This window comes from Hemicordylus capensis, chromosome 2 (genome assembly GCF_027244095.1).
Source record: "Hemicordylus capensis ecotype Gifberg chromosome 2, rHemCap1.1.pri, whole genome shotgun sequence".
NCBI classification, from domain to species: Eukaryota; Metazoa; Chordata; class Lepidosauria; order Squamata; family Cordylidae; genus Hemicordylus; species Hemicordylus capensis.
The window spans coordinates 115,033,194-115,045,824 of NC_069658.1; the positions used below are offsets into that span (position 1 = coordinate 115,033,194).

At 41.3% G+C, this 12,631-nt stretch overlaps 1 protein-coding gene across 34 annotated transcripts in view; it reads right to left on the minus strand.

Annotated features, from left to right (window-relative positions):
• The window catches only part of PTPRD (protein tyrosine phosphatase receptor type D), a 1,992,390-nt gene extending 1,983,111 nt beyond the window's left edge, over positions 1–9,279 (minus strand). For 22 of the 34 annotated variants that reach the window (XM_053297949.1, XM_053297943.1, XM_053297942.1 and 19 more), the window contains exons 1-2: positions 7,365–7,739; positions 7,016–7,123 (exon numbers count right to left, since the gene is read on the minus strand). The gene's annotated coding sequence lies outside the window, so the exon portion shown is untranslated. Of the gene's footprint in view, positions 1–7,015; positions 7,124–7,364; positions 7,741–8,525; positions 8,710–9,196 lie in introns of those variants that run through there. The other 12 variants (XM_053297953.1, XM_053297952.1, XM_053297951.1 and 9 more) reach the window with 5 other exon arrangements.
• Positions 9,280–12,631: the final 3,352 nt, after the last annotated feature.

Consider the following 12,631-nt stretch of genomic DNA (forward strand, 5'->3'; position numbering starts at 1 on the left):
TGGAACAATGTTGAAGACAATGAATATGGGGTGCTTTAAGCACCCTCTGTATTAGTAACTTCCTCTGCTATCATTGGCTATCGTTCTCTGGGAAATTTCAATGTCTCCCCCCACCTCTTATTGGTCTGTTATGATCTGATGTATGTGTGTTATGGAGCAGCTAACAAATAAAGAAGCTATTCTCATGAGTGGCGAAAACTGGGCTAGGGAAGCCCAGCCCATTTTTCGCTGCATGTGAGAACCGCTTGGAGCCACGTGGCTCCCAGTGACAGTAAAGTAGCCTGCCACTTAACACAGGTTAATTGACCTGGGCTAATTGATCGTGACACTCACAGGGAGGGGGGCTCCCAGTAACACACTTGCACGATGCATTGCAAACCCAGGCCCAAATAACGACAAGACATGCGTAGTTGGAAAAAACTAGGGCCACTTTATTGAATATTTACAAAACCTGCAATGAGGAATCTTAACTAAGGTTTGGGTATCCCCTATGTGGGTCAGTCTCATAGGAGGTATGCCCACAGGAGGGCAAAGGACTGTGCTTTGATTTGGCTCAGTACCCAGTCTGAGCCTCTACTCTACCACGGGAAAACCCGCTCTCCCTACAGACCCGCCCAAAGCTCTTCACACAGATCATGTAAGGAGCTTCAAGGTTTGTTGTTGTTGCTGCTGCTGCTGCTGCTGCTGCTAAATCAATGAAAAGGGGAACCAGTCCCAGGGAACATTTCTGTAACAATGTTTGATTATATTAAACAATCTGAAAATTAGGCACACAATTTGGACCACATCAAGTTTTGGCATATGGTTTCATGCTTAAATAATCACCTTCATTCTCAAAATAAAATAACTGCCTTTCAGTAATAAACCTGAAAAGCAGTGTATTTGAATGCAGTGGAAATATACTTAAAATAAGTGGAAGCAAAATTATGTTGATCAAAAAGAAATCATTGGGGAAACAGTTTAACATAGATAGTCACAACTTAATGGTGTACAAAGATTAAAAAATCAAACATAAAAAAATCTAAGATTCCTGAATATTTAATATGGAATATTAAAGCCCTGGGTTATGTGATCTTCTCACTGACAAGGGGAAAACTTGAGGATGTTCACCTAGTTATTTTGTTGCTGAAATAGTTGAAATAGATTACACTGGCTTTCAATGGGGCTTAATGCAATCAACAAATGCCCATATATGAGTCTAAGCCACAGAATTTCTATCCAAGCCACAGAGTTTGTAAGACCCAGGGCTGGAAGCAAATTGTCCTATTACCTGCTCATTGTTCCAAATATCAGTTGTACACAAGTCATCATGAGTTGTTTAGCATATGCAAACATATATTAAATATCACAGAATCTATATAATGCAGAGTCACCAGGTGAGTTTTAACTTTATATTATCCAGTATTTAATATATAGATGAAACAGGAAGACATTGATTATGCAAATTAAGTAATAAATTGAAGTTGCCTCTGCTTGAATAGCCATCAATTATGTCATCACCGGAAGTTGTCTCTACTTGAATAGCCACCTGTGCAGAATTTAATGTTCATGAACATGCAATGAATATTTGAAGCTGGATTGGGCAAACATTAAAAAGTTACTTTTATACTTTGACAAGAACGTCTGTATACACTGCCACGTATGTCATTCCTCTCTCAATCCAGAGGTGATCAATTGCTTCTCATATGCCATTTTCAGGATTTAATAATCTGAGCCATAAGAATGCGGTCTTGTTTTTCTTTGACTGTCTTCTTGAGAAGAGAGGGGGCTCTGATCTCCCACTTCCCCCAGTATTTTTGTTACTAAACTGAGACAGTTGCTATGTCATTATTAATATAACTATCTATGTAGACCAAAACTTTTGTTATGTTCAGTTTTGTTATGAGAAATATGAAAGAGAGAAATTTGTTACATCCAATGGGCTACTCCATAGATTTCTGCCTCAGAAAATATCCATAGATTTCAGCCTTAGTCTTTATTTAATCTTGCATTCTAATTTGCATTGTAAATATTATCCCTTTCTTCATGTATTTCTGATTTGAGGGGAAAGTAACTTGGAAAGAAAGAAGAGGCAAAATTTGCATCTTTCTATGCTGTATCACCCCAAGCATGCTACAGTGTGTTTGCATGCTTCAGGTTCTACAAGTTACAGAGCTAATAACCCTTGCTAATTTGACAGCGACACCTTTTAAAGAAGAAGCTCTCTATGTTTAGCAGATAAAATCAACTGTTCCTATCAAGTACCAGTACAGTGTCTTTCTAGTGTATAACTTGTTTTACTTTGTCAACAGTGAGCTCTTTTTGAAAATCTTATTCCTTTTGCTTATTCCTCAAGTTCCACTTTGAGAACATTTTTTGTTCAAAAGTGGTGTATTCATCATCATCATCATCATCAATATTTTAATATGTTACTTTGCTTGATCTCTAAACCCTGATTGTATTATTTTCTGTGCACCCAAGTTTACAAGGTCTAATAACTAAGCAAACTTGGTTTATACCAATGTAATATAATCTACATGGCTGCATCTTTTACTGTAAAACTTTAATATAAGCAGTAAAACTAATAAAAAGTTATATCATCATTTTGATATGTTATTATTATTCGTTATAACTATTGTCAGCTTTTTGTCTGCAATTAGGACCTCTGACATACACTTTACCTTTTCGTATTAAATCCATACACAGACCAAGTTTCATATAAAGCTTCAGTGCAAAGTGACCAAAATAGTCTATACAGTTGATTAAAATTATTGTGAATACCGTTTTTATCCAACAGTCTTCCTGATATATAGAAGTTGAGCTACATGAGATATTTCACAAAATATCCCCCCCCCATTCTGAAACAACCCATAAAGCACATTTTTCTATTAATAATGAATAGGAACTCATACTGCTCAAAGCTAGCAAGCATTTTTACACAGCTTTCTTACAAAGAATTCGCCTTCTGTTTCCAACCTTGTTAATACTGTTATTGTATGCATAAAACCCCTTGTTTTTAGAATAAATATTTTATTTTCAGATGAATATTTGCAAAAAAGGTGCCAAGCATATTTAACAATAACTATAATTTACAAAATTGCACTTCTGCGATTGATTATGCTTGCTTACAATTGAATTCTTTACCATAATTGGGTAAACCATTACATCGACAGAGGTAAAGTTAAAATGTTCAGTGGGTCTAGCCAAATTTAACAATCTGCCGAGCTTACATTTTTGCATCTCAGTACAAACTGCAAGACCCGGTTTGTATACAACATAGCAGTTTGTCAGCTGAAACATTTAGCATTGACACTACATAACTGAATAAACATATTCAATAGTACTGTACTCTTAGTTATATCAGTGTAGCATGTTCATATAGTTTATATAATAAATGTGCAACTGAAGCACCAAAACCACTATTTTAGTACATAACTCTAAGCACTCAAAAAGCACCTCTGTAATTACTTGGGATAAAGTGTCATTGAATGGAGACTGACTTGAAAGTAAATGTGAATGACTGAGTTGCACATACTTTATTTTTAAATGTCTACATTATACATTATGCTCTTCAAATAATATATTACTGAGATATTAGTATACGTCTCACAACCAGCACTGTTTTTCCCCCCTATGTATCTGCACTCATCACTGGCTTTTATTGAAAAATTTCAGTGCACAGTACATTATTTTCTTTAAAAAAACCCGGATCACTGTATTCAAAGTTGTACACTCCAAACAGAACGTTTGGCAGGGGAGCTTATCAATGGATATGCATCAAATTCTGCTATCTTAAGTTTTCTTAACACAGCAACAAAGGTATTTGTTAATCAGTGCAGATTTTGCAAAAAATAAAAAATAAAAAATGAGACCCCAGACCAGTAACTGAAAAGCAAAAAACTTCTAAAACAAATACTTTCTATCCAAAATAATCCAAACATTTTTTAAAAAAAGAACAAATATAAATTACTTAGAGAACTCTAAATTCTTAAATAATCTATTAGTCTTTGAAGGTCATTTTTATCCCTTCAGCACATTCCAAATTTCTTCCTCCAACCATTATTGCACTGAAAAAGGATCACTGGAATGACCAAGTCAGGCTATATCTTGTTAACCAGTTCCAACAGCTGTCATTCATAACATCTTCACTTATGCTATGATTTCCACAAGTTGACTTGGAAAATCAACTTATTTTGCTACATTTTAATAACATTTAAATAGTTTATCTTATGCATGTTTCAAGGGATAACGGATGTACATAATAAGTGTAATACTTCCAAAGATCTTCAGGAGTACCTCCTTAAACTTTTATTTTGAGACATGTTAGTAATGCTGTTAGGGTGATTTTTTTCTTGGTATTTGTAAAGCACACTAGACTAAGTGACAACTAACTAAAATTTAAATGAATTTAAACAAATGCATGCCTAACTATAAGAAATAAATTGACATTTTGTGCTTAATAACATCTTAGAGTACTAGTTTTAAAGTTGAGCATCATGTATTTTGTGTGCTTTTTGTTTATTCAGAACATCCATAACCACACAAACACATTTCTGTGTCATAACTATCGGTTGGCTGAATGAATTAAGTCAAAATTACTGAGTTGGGAATTCTTGTTATTTAATAGCATATCTGAGTGCTACAAGACAACAATAAGTGCAAATACTATTTCCCCCCACTAACTGCAACTGTAAGCAAGAACTGGTAGACAGTACTTTATTAGTCAAAAGTCCTATAGTAAGCACACGTTAGAGAAATTAATCATTCATTCCCTGCAGACTGCTTATGTATTTCATCAGGCCATTATCTGATCTGAATAACAAGAACAATTGCATAATGAATTGCATTACTGCTGACACCAGCAACTTTATTCTATGTTCAAAATACAAGCACCTCTGTAGCTCAAAAGGCAAGATGTGTTGTTTCCCCCTGAATTACTTTGTTTGCTAGTACTGCACTTGCCCATAATGATTCCTTATTCACCTGTTCTCTATATTAACTTTAACAAAATATTAAACATAATGAATGCAAGTGGATGTTTCAGGAATATCATATGAAATCATTCCCACAGCATGGCATCAGGGACAGAGTTCAGCATTCCCATCAGATATTTTAGGTGTATATCTATTCAAACAACATACAGGAATCTTTGAAAGGAATACTTCACAGAAATGATAACATATCCTTAATCTCAAATAACAATGATCAGCATTACCATTAATTACCATTAAATAATATTAAGTTAAAGTAACACAAATAAGTTATCTGGTCTTAAATGTGTTAACTACTGAGGAACTACTTCCACCCATAAACCATCCTAACCAAACAACTTCAAGAAGCCTAAAAACACTATTCCTGGAAAGATGCAGGTTTGGGGGGGAGTCACTCTCTTATGTTCAGTTGTTTCAAGTTTCTAAGACCACTGAACAATCTTTTCATGGCCACAATGCTGCTGTTTAAAGACTATTGTGATTCAGCCATTATTTAGTCAACACTGGTTTGCCTTCCCTAGGACTTGCATCCTGTGCCATTACACAGTTCACATCATTATGTTTACGGGAACTGCAAGCAATTGTGGTTCTACAGTTCATGCCAAGCAATACTTCATGATATTAATATCTTAAGCCACCCCTACTTAATTGGCCTTACCATGGTATGTACATATCTGATAGGAAGAGCCAGTTAAAAAAAGATGATTTTGCAAGAAATAAACTTCCATGTTTCAATACAGCTATTAGCTATACGTTCAAATGTAAACTTTCATGATAAACTATCATATGGACACATTTATCAACTTAGGAACAATGTATTTTCAAACACAGGTTCTCAGTTTTAAAAGAATACTGAAAATAATGAATCCCAAATGTTCAGGGGGCTAACAATGAAAGTATATTCATATTAAATAATGCTGCTGCCTCATCCTTAATTATGCAATTTTAATTCGCATTGTGAAAACGTGATTTAATTTGTGACCTTATATGCTTTGAGATACACAACATTACCAATAGCTTGTCTAAGAGTCCAACAGAAGTATTACAATCAGAATCCATTTGGCAATAAGAAATGATGCTGAGATGTTATTGATTGAATCTAGTACACTCAGAACAAACTGACTCAACTATATTTCTACTGACACAAAGGTTCTATTTAGATATTTGAAAACATTGGCTAATATTTTTTGCATTAACTAGGCACATCATTCATTATTTTGCCCTTTCATGAAATCAGTTATGCCCTCAGTTCCTCCTCTGGTATCCAAGAGAAATTCAGTTAGTGCTAATTATCTGTGTGCCTGCCCCAAGAGGAATAATGTTCTCAAAACTTTTTCATGCAGAGACCTTTCTGAGGCTCCAAGACATTATATTCCTTATGTCAACTGTTTGCCTTTGTGCCATCAATATATCTAGTTCACAACCTTCCTTTATGGCCTTGTCCACATTCAGTTCCCACACAGAAACACTCTCTCTCTTTTTCTCTCTCTCAACACCAGGAGCCAATATATGTCCGATGGTCCGATGTATGCAAGGACCATCACAGACACTGAATCCACTCTAATATCCAACCCATGCATTGAAGACTTTCCCTTGCAAAGGACCAAACTGAAGGACCAAAAATAAAGGCACCTAAATCCAAGCAAGAAAGCCACAATAATACCACCACCACCACCACATATTATTATGGGAAATTGAATGGACACCTAGTGCTACCATTCCATTTCAAATCCTCTAGGTGTCTACTGATGAGCAGCAATTTGCTGGAGGAAAAAAATTGTACACCTCTATCCCTTAACTCAGAATGCAATCTACAAGACAACTGTACACAGCTGAACATCTTCTAACATAAGATGTCAATGATGTTAAAAATGGGGGGGGATAAGTCTCAGAGCAGCATCCCCCCACCCCACCCCCACCTTATCAACAAGCCCCAAGTTGGAACAGTCGAGTTATTTCTTTTATTTGAACAGTCAGCTTGTGAGGCAGAAAGACAGACAGACAGACGAAAAATAGAGAGTCTTATGACACCAAAATTGACTTACTAATGCAGCCAGCTCGGACCTCTCAGGAAACCTTGAGGAGTCTTCCCTTCCCGCTCCTGCCGGTCACGTTAAGAATAGTGCTCCTATTCCACAAAGGCCACGAATGAACTGCAAAGAAAGATAACCACATGTCACACATCCAGCAGGTTTGTTTTGGTGCTGAAGGGAGATTGCGAGCAGAGGTGGGGGAGGGGACGGGAGGGGACTGAGTGCTGGTGCTTAAAGGGCTCTTCTATCGCCCCCCCCCTTTCAAATTGTGAGGTGGGTGGGAGCTTTTTGCTCAAATAAATAACTCCGAGAGTGGCGCGTGCCGTGCCCAATTGGTGCTCTATAGGGCAGAAAACAATACCTGCAGCTCTCCCCCGCTAATGCTGCCAGAGTGATGAGGAAGAAAGAAGATTTTTTGATTCTTTTTTTAAAGACGAGGAAGTGGGAGGCGGAGTGTGTGGAGGTTGGAAGTCAGAAGCTCCTTGGGAGAAACGGAGTAGCGAGCGAGCCGGGGATATAGATACAGGGGAGTCGCTGCCGGTGCTGTCAAAGCTAACCCTTCACAGAGAGAGGGAGAGAAACACACACGCTCCTCCTGCTGGCTACGGGAGAGGGAAGCGAGGCAGCGGCAGCGGCGGCGGGAGCAGCAGCAAAATAAAGCGTCTCCTTCCTGCAAGCGCAAACACAGAGACTCCTCTCTTTCTGTCTCTCTCAGGCGCATCCCCACCACCAGCAGCACCAGCAGCTCGAGCCGCGCTCCTCTCACTCAGCTGCATTTCCTTAACGAGCCACTTGACGGCTGGCAGCGACGAGGCGCTCTTTCTCGCGCGCGGGTGCCTGCCTGGCCAAAACCCGCAGGGGAGAGGAACGGCCGAGTGGCGGGGGGAAGTGTGGGGAAGAAGAAGGCAGCCCTCAGCGCCTCTGGGTGTATAAGCGGCACCTTTTTCTTCGCACCTTCTGGAAGGAGCAAAGGAGGTGGGAAAGTTGAAGGTGTCGGGATGCCTTGCTGAGGGAAGGGGAACGTGGTAAAAAGCTAATCTGAAAGGCGGCCCTCCTTTTCTTGCCTGTCACCTCGGACACACCTCATTGCTTTTCTTCCAGCCCCGAGAAGGAAGCCTTTTTGCCCCACTCAGGAGACTCCTAATTTGGCCGGAGAGTTTATTATTTCCTCCTCCCCGCGCTTTTCTCTGACAGCCGCCCCAAAAGAAAGAAAGAGAGAAGGAACGAAAATATGTATTTCTCACGAACTTTCTGTCGCTTGCCCCCATATTGTGTGCACTTCACGGCGCGCATCTGCGCGCGCCCGCATAGACACGCACCGCCCCCCCCTTCAGATGGTTTGCTTGTGAAACAAACGGGGAGCGCTGTTCCCAGTCTCACACACACCCTTGGCCATCCCGTTATGCCCAGAGAACGGCCAGCTCTTTGCTGTCAGTACAGCATCGTAAAGGCTCAACCGTTTCCTCCCCGCACCTTTTCTGTCGATGAGAAAAACAATTAATAATGCATTAAAATAATGCACCTTTTTTCGAGTCGCTGAAATGGTGCTAATGATTCTAGTCACACAGACCACAACATAAAAGCTGTCTTGCTGAAAATGGGTGGTTAAAGGAGCTGGGGGATTGGGGCTGCCTCCTCACTATCGCTTCCAAGTGTAAGCGCAGATTATCCCTGGGCTATTGATATAAAGCCCCTTCCTTCTCCTCCTCCCGGCCCAGAGCTGTATTAACAACAAGGAAGGGGAGAGGGTCTCTGAAGAGCTCAAGTGGCAGCAGCCGAGGCGAGCGACCCGCCGCGGCTGCTTCTGGGCGCCGCCGGCGCTCCCCGCCCTCTTCACCCCTCCCCCTTCTTCCCGTTCACGCTGCTGCTGGGTTAAGCAGAGCGCCTAGCCCCCTTTCGCTATTTTCTCTTCCCTCTCTTTCTCCCCTGACGATACTTTGTGTATTTTAAATAAAGATTTCATTCTGCCAACCCGCAGGAAGCTTTTAACAAGATGCAGCTGAGCGTGTCGATATCATATCTTTTTTTACTGCTGCTCAAGCGTGTGCATCAACTCCAAACTCGTCTCTGGCTTCAACCCTGCTCCTCCCGCCGCCGCCCCCCCGCCCCCCCCCCCCACCGCACACGGCTGAATGCTACCGTCTCCTCCCAGCAGCAACCTGAGCGGCAAAGGGGAGAGAGCTCTGTCCTTACCTGCAAGCCGCTGAAGCGCTCTTCTCCATTCCATGGAAGACGGAGGGGCTTGTAACGGGCAAAGCACGATCACTGAAGAGACTGTGTGAAAAGTACCTCTATTTCCACCATCACCACCCACTTCGGGAACAGTTTGTGCTGTCGAATCGGGTCAACCTGCTTTATCCCAGTTCGAGTGCTTTGCTTGTAAAGGGGAATCTGGTAAGGAATCCCCTTTACAAGCAAAGGGGGATTTCCTATGTTGACAGGGGTTTGGGGGGTGGGCGAGGGCCCATTACTGGATGTCTCAAGGTGGCTGTGGCAGCGGCTCCTCAGTGGGGGGTGGGGCTACCCTTTTTGGCCCCGTCATACTCTCCCCCGCCCCACACACACATTGGAGAGCAATGAAGGGGGGGGCCTGCCACAGAGCAATCCCCACTGCTGCAAGAAGCTGCTGCCACCACAGCCAGTAAGGTGCCCTCTTCCCCCGCTCCCCCTCCATACTCCTTTTTAGATGTAAATCTAAATCCCCCTTTGCATGTAAAGGGGAATCCTTACTGGATTCCCCCTTACAAGCAAGGCAATCAAACTGGTCGAACCAGTTTGGTTCAAACTTGGACAACCCCCCTCTTTAGGGGGACCAGGTTGGTTTGAGCTCTAATTGGTCAAACCAAGCCAGTTCTATACACCCCTAGGCATGTCACTGGCACCACCACCTCCACCACCATATATTCTCCTCTTCCTCCTGCTCTTTTAAATAGAAGAGGAGTATAAGTTGTGCAGAAGATGGAACTACTCTTCAGTATTTTAAAAATAGAAGAATTGGGAGAATGCACAGTGGCAGTGGTGGCAGCACCACATAAAAAGGGGTGCTGAGAGTACCCCACTGAGACAGGCACACATGCAGGTCACATGAGGTGACCGCCTCTATCAAACTCATGGTAAAGCTGTCAGGCTGTACAAGACAGATCAGTTTGCTCACATGTCTCCTGCTAAACATTACAATATTTGAAGGGGAAACATGTGACCAATACATGAATGTTGACATTTGTTGAAAAAGCTCTAATTGACTTTCACCTTTAAGGGCTCCCGGACAAATGTTACTAATAGAAAATTTTGGTGACAATGTAGTCAGGCCTTTGAGTGGTGTATAAAAATACCAATTAATATTTTAATTGCATCTACATGTGCCACTTTTACAAGCCCAATCCAATGGAATTTACATAGAAGTAAACACCACTGCTCCCAAGAAAGTGTGTATGCTTGGAAGCAATAATCAGTGAAATTCCAATTACACTGTTACAAGGGGTTGTTTTTTTTGGGGGGGGTGCCTCCCCGCTCCTCTAGGATTGAAAGGGAGAGTTATAAAGCACGCAGCATTAATCCATGACAAGGAGGCTCTACAGTAAAGAGTTTTAAAAAGAGGTTCTATGAAGAGGTTTTGGAGGAAAGTTATTTTAAACCAGCACTGGAGCGCAAATGGCGGAGGCCAAACACCTCTCAGTATCTTTTAGTTTCTGAAGATCCCATTGCTATATTTAAGGAGAAGAAAATCCCCTATTTTTAATAGGAACTGAGGTGGCGGCCTTTTCATCAAGTTCTGCCCCTTCATGGAGCTATGCGCTGGTTGCTGCCTGATTTAAGGCTATGTCCCCGGTTTGTCTGCCAACAGCAAGCACTTATTTCCAATGTTACATATACAGAGAGTCATCAACATTTTTTGAAAGAATGTGCAATAGCTAAGGCAGTATGGGGAAAAGTCAGTACTCTTTTGGACTGGCCTGCACTAGAACGACAGACATAGGAAGAGATAGCCTTGGGTCATAGTAATACACTCACCTTCTGAGGGTCGAAGAGAAAGTCCTCCAGGAAGAGGGGTAGAATGGGAAACGTCACCAATGACCACTGGTCCGTGCCTCTGCTGGTTTTAAGGCTGGTAAATCTTTACGTTGTTCAGGTTATGTTATTCCATAGAAATAGGGAAAACAAAGATGGAGGTGACATTCCCACAAATATGACGGTGCGGGTTTTTTGGAAGCAATTCATAGGTTATGTTCAACGCGAAAAATTTCACATTACAAAGGCGGTGTGGGAAATGTTTGGAAATGGACAGAGGAAGTGACCCCCCCATCACAATTTTGGTTTGTTATGAGTCATGTAATTTGCAGGTTTTCCATTTCTCAAGTTAATTTGCATATCATACTCCATTCTAAAAAACTCAATGCATTAATCTTGGGCAACTTTGGAACTGTCTTTGTATATAACTGTACCGATATATTTATAATTTTTGTATATACTCTGTATGAAAGTTCTACCTGTAAATGTATCATAACCATGATGTAATCTTGTAGTAGTTTGAATCACTTAATAAAAATTAGTTTCCTAAAAATTAGTTTCCTAGTATCTTCCTCTAGCCAATGCACATGGCCTCAGAATCTGTTTGGATCACTCTCCTTCGGACTCTCATACACGTGAGTTGGAGCCCTTTGCTCCTCTTCTCCACTTTCCTGCCTGTGAGGAGCCTCTCTGCCAACATACAATGAATGCACCAATTTACCTGGGAAGGATAGGTAAACTCACCTCTTACCCTTCTAACTCTCCTCGCCACTTCTCTCCCTTCTCAAACACCCTTCCTACTTCTCAAGCACTTTTTATGGCAAGTCTTAAGCTAGGCCCAGACTGGCCCTGCCTTCACTGGGGGAGGCTGATGGGGTAGGGTGGGAGCTGCCACCACCTCTCCTGAGGACGCCACTGCAGCTACCACCATGGACACATAAGTACTTTCTTACTCCCTGCCTACTCTATCTTTAAGGAAGCCCCCCTGCCCTTCCTTACCCTTTACTGGTAAAGGGGAATCCTCACCAGATTCCCCTTTACCAGTAGAGCTCCAAGCCCTTTCAAACTGGCCTGGTTCAAACTCAAACTGGGTCCAGTTTGATGGTGCACAAAACTGGACCAAGCTGGTCTGGATTTGAGCCAAACTGGCAAAACTGGTTTTGTGCACATCCCTCTCTTGAGATGCTTAGTTACTGTATGTCAGGATGCTATAGGCCTGTAAAAAGGTGGAAACCTGTTGTAGTGGAGAGAGTCCTGGATCCAGTAATGCCCTGAATGTAAGTGTATGTATATTTGTTTAGTGTTAGAGAATCTGGCTTTAAATGATCTATCAGAATTAATTAGAAATCCAATGCCATCTTCAATGCTTTGAATAAAAAGGGCAAGAAATTGTATGGTTATCCAAGTTTCAATTTATATTGCTAAAGCCTGAACTGCCTTACTTACAATGAGCCATTAATTCTCCTTGGGTGTTTTTTCTTCTTCCCCCAATTATGAGAATTTAGGATATATGTGTTTGTGTTTATATAAGAACATAAGAACAGCCCTGCTGGATCAGGCACAAGGCTCATCTAGTCCAGCATCCCGTTTCACACAGTGGCCCACCAGATGCCCCTGAAG